The sequence below is a fragment of the Octopus bimaculoides genome, chromosome 2, assembly GCF_001194135.2.
Source record: "Octopus bimaculoides isolate UCB-OBI-ISO-001 chromosome 2, ASM119413v2, whole genome shotgun sequence".
Taxonomy (NCBI): domain Eukaryota; kingdom Metazoa; phylum Mollusca; class Cephalopoda; order Octopoda; family Octopodidae; genus Octopus; species Octopus bimaculoides.
Genome location: NC_068982.1, coordinates 96,146,954 through 96,151,747, shown reverse-complemented (window position 1 = coordinate 96,151,747; position 4,794 = coordinate 96,146,954). Strand labels below are relative to the sequence as shown.

Genomic DNA, 4,794 nt, shown 5'->3' with positions numbered 1-4,794 from the left:
ATAATGAATATAACAAAAGTTTACAATTTTTTAATCTTATATTTATTTTGTAAACAAATTACATAAGCATTTTATAAGCATTTCATAATGTTTCTTTCTTTTCTGGAAACTCGCCGCGTACCGGCAGCTGATGGCTCGCGAATCGGCACCGGTCCGCGGACCACCACTTTGAGTAGCACTGCTTTAGACACTGAGACATAGTTAGATCACTACCTTCTTTAAACGATATGATTCAGACGATACAATTGACCTCACTAAAGGTGTGTCGATGAGAAATTCGATCATAGCAGACCAGCGAAGCATGGACAAGCAATATAGAAGAGGTAATATGCAAAAAACGCAAATAAGTCCCAATCTGTTATCTAACTCCATGCTAGGTCAATGAACGACAAACTAACAATATTCCAGCATGGAAGGACTTAGAAATACAAATGTTATCACTTTGCCAAATCTTACATAATGTGTCAAGATGTTAATAGAGGTTGTGCTTCATCTCGGCAGAAGAGAATGAGGTCAGAAAATACGGGATGACAAGAGTGACAAAGCCACCTATGGAGTACAATCTAAATAGTTTAAACTATGAAAAAACAAAACTAGGTGGTGTGTAGCAAACCGTTCCAACCTGCACATTTAGTCTATATTTAAGATTCACACTGTCATAATAGTCTCTTCAAAATATTTTAAGACTGACTTCACGTAGACAACTATTTTGGGGAGGGCTAGTTTCACTAAAGACAGTAGTATTAACACTAAGACATTTGAATTCATTGTTAAGCATTCATACAGGGTATCTCAAAAGTCACCATCTATTTCGGTGACATTCGATTTTTTAAAAAAATTATATTATGCTGTCATAAAGATAAGCATCAGTAGTGCAAATTTGTGTTCTTACAAAATGTTAATCGATTTATCTTAATATTTGTCTAGTTTTTATTGTTATTTTTCAGACCCAACTAATTGATGATGTACGTGAAAGAGCAGGTGTTTGTGGTAACATGGAAGATAAAGGGCTTGAAATACGAAGAATTGAATGGGATCGAGAAGCATTTGCACAGGATCTGCAATTATCGATTCGTAGGATAGCTAACATATTAGAATTTCCCCATGCATCAATCCATGGAATCCTGCGAAATGATTAGAACACAAAAGTTTTTCACAACTTAAACGCAGCGGATCATCCACGCAGATCAGCGATAAATTGAAAGCGCCGATTTAATCAACAAAATTCTGTTCAGTGATGAAGCGACCTTCCACACACGTGGAAAAGTTAATCGTCATAACAGTTACATTTGGGAAAGTGAGAAACCAACTGAACCGCTTGAATGGAAACGAGACACACTGAAAGTGAATGACTGGCTTAGTATGAGAAAGTCAAAGGACTTTATTTTTTGCAAAGACTACGGGTGACGGGAACTGTGTATATTGATATGCTTGAACAATTCTTCGAACCTCAACTTCTCACAGGTGGCATTCTTGAAACTAGTTTTTCAACAGGATGGAGCACTGTGCCATTACACAAAGATTGTACGTAATTATCTTGACAGACGCTTCCCTCGTCATTGGATTGGTCGTGAGGGAACGCAACTATGGGCAACACCCTCATCCGATTTAACACCATTAGAACATTTTCGCTTGGGAGTGCATTAAGTCTATGGTGTAGAAGAATTAGAGATGCAGTAGCGCTTCGAAATCTTATTATTGATGTAGTTCAAAACAACACTTCAAATGCTGGAAATTGTGTTCCAACAAGCAATTTATCGCGGAGCATTAATTCTTTGCTGCATATTCTTTGAAATAAACATGTTATTCAAATTTAAATCAGCGTTTCATAATTCCGATTATTTCTCAAAATGTATAGTGACTTTCGAGACACGCTGTATATTGTGAACCAGTTTGTTGCTGAAAGTTGGGGATATGCACAAAAGACCAAAATTAGGTGGGAAATAGTCAGACGACGAATCTTATTGGACAACAGTAGTCTTTTTCAAATAGGTTTTATTGAAGGCCTTACAATACATGAAGCTGAAAGAAAGTAAATATATAATTACACATAAAGTATTAAATATCATTTTTAATCCTTCTACTGTGGAAAGTATGTATTCCCACTAGAAATTTCAATAAACTTCCCTGTGGAAATTATTTTTGTATACCAATCTATTTTTTGTTGAGGAATGTCAGGATTGAAACTATTTTCTGTTGAGATATGTCAAGTCTTTGAGGCAACGTGACTTGCAGAAAATACCAATTCTATATTTGATAGACATATAAAATCATTACTGGAATAACCATGAAATTTAATTTCGCAGAGAAAGGCTTGAACTTTCAATCATCTGCTTAGTGCAAGCGTGAGAGTCAAAGCAAAAATAGGTGCTGGATAGTGGAATTCTAACTAATCAAGAGAATTGCCAGCTATTTGTTGACATGTGGGCTTGTTACAGACAGTAGTTTGTAATAAGCTCATACACCTACAAATTGTATTCATGAATGTAATAATATATACTATATACAAGCAACTATAGTTAGGTAGGAGCCCTTATTCTTACAATTTATCTATTGTTGGAATCTGGATTAATGTATGCTGCTCATTTGCATATTGTCTGTTTCTCAGATTTATGTTGTATAGTCAACAACCAATTCTAAGCTCATTCTTCCCTAATCATTGCATGTTTTCAGATTTTACTGTTCAAGTTACTTTACTGTACGATATCATACGCCTGATACTTGCTTCATATGTTTTATAGTTTTTGACCGCACAATCATGGCTCTGCAACCAGTTGGTTTCAGTCTCACTGCGCAGCACTTTAGGTAAGTGTCTTCTATTATCGCTCCGGACCGATCAATGCCTTGTGAGTGAATTTGGTAGATGGAAACTGTGTAGAAGCCCGTCATATATATATATATATATATATATATAATGTGTGCGTGAATTCATATATATATATATGTGTGTGTATATACAGTGTCGGACTGGGTCTAAAAATATTGGTTGCCAGGAGACTAAGGGGGCCCACCCGCAACTACAATTTAATTTTTACCTTTTGTTAAAAGTATTCTTTTCAACTGTCTACAAACACAGCCAGGCTGAAATAATTAATGCATTCTTCCAGGAGTGAATAAAAAATTCTCAAACTTGAGGGGATGGACCCCTTAGATACTAACATGACTCCCATATATGGATTCTAATGGCGTAGGGGCCCACTTGCCATCAAGCCAGCTGGCAACCTGGCCAGTTCGCCACTGTGTATGTATGTATGTATATATATATATATATAAAGTGTAGTATATTGCCACTTAAGTGTGGCTGACCCCTAGGGGTGGATGTTACTGTTGCTTTTAGCCCCAGGAGGACATCTCCTCCAGCTGGCTTATCGACACACTACTATTATTATTATATATATATGAAATTAAGATAACAAAAGAATAAGAAATTATGTCATGAACTTCATTAGCTTACAGCTGTTTCTGCTATAAAATGCAATGCACTCATTGTTGAATGCTTGTGTATCACCTTATAGTAGAAACAGCTGTATGCTCATGAAGTTCATAATATAATTTCTTATTCCCTTGTCATTTATTTAATTTCTTACTACTTCTCTATACTCGGCTAACTCTTTGTTCAGGTTATTAGTATCGCTATGCCTAAGCGAAACAACAACAGCAACAACAACAACAACAACAACAACAACAATAATAATAATAATAATAATAATAATGATAATGATAATAATAATAATAATATTAATAATAATAATAATATTAATAATAATAATAATTTCACAGGCATCAGAGTTGAGACCTATATACACTGGAAGCTATGCCAATACAATGGAATAGTAACAGAAAAAGATGATAAAGGCACACCCTAGAAAAGGTCACAGAAAATGAGAAAGCAACCATACTCTGGGATATGCCAATACACACAGATAGAGAAATCAAGGCTAATAGGCTATAGTTGTCAGAGATCACAAAAAAAAAAAAAAAATGCTTTCTAATCGACGTATCAATATCAACAGATGACAACGTTTCTGTAAAAGAAAGAGAGAAACTTTCAAAATACAAAATTCAAATGTGGAGTCTAAAAACAGAAACAATTCCTGTAATAGTAGGCACCATAAGTATGATGAAAAAAAACATAAGTATATATAACATACAGAAAATAGTACTACTAGGCACCGCACACATCGTACGTAAAACACTTTCAATACAGTGAAAATAAGAGCATCACAACAAACCAAACCACATACCAAGGCAAACAGCTGCGCTCGGTAGTGCAGTGGAAGCACGTGATAAAAATAAGAATGATAATAATAATAATCCTTTCTATTATAGGCACAAGGCCTGAAATTTAAGGGAGAGAAATAGTCGATTACATCGACTCCAGTGTTCAACTGGTACTAATTTTATCGACTCCGAAAGGATAAAAGGCTAAACCGATCCCGGCGGCATTTGAACTCAGAACGTAAGGGCAGACGAAATACTGCTAAGCATTTTTCCCGGCGTGCTAACTATTCTGCCAGCCCGCTACCCTATTATTATTATTATTAATATTATTATTATTATTATTATTATTATTATTATTATTATTATTCAGTAGTTTTATTTTTATAACGTGCTTTCACTTCACTACCGAGCGCAGCTCTGTGCGCCTTGGGTATGTGCTGTGGTTTGCTGTGGTGCTCTTATGTTTACTGTATTGAAAGTGTTTTGCGTAGAATGTGTGCAGTACCCAGTAGTGCAATTTTCTGTATGTTATATATATTTGTAAGTCCTGCTATTTTTGTTATGTATTTGTCT

General features: G+C 35.3%; 1 long non-coding RNA gene across 1 annotated transcript in view; it reads left to right on the top strand.

Annotated features, from left to right (window-relative positions):
• The window catches only part of LOC128251587 (uncharacterized), an 8,589-nt gene extending 6,830 nt beyond the window's left edge, over positions 1 to 1,759 (top strand). The window contains exon 3 of the long non-coding RNA XR_008267186.1: positions 948 to 1,759. This is a non-coding gene — a long non-coding RNA (uncharacterized LOC128251587). The remainder of the gene's footprint in view (positions 1 to 947) is intronic.
• The last annotated feature ends 3,035 nt before the right edge of the window (positions 1,760 to 4,794 follow it).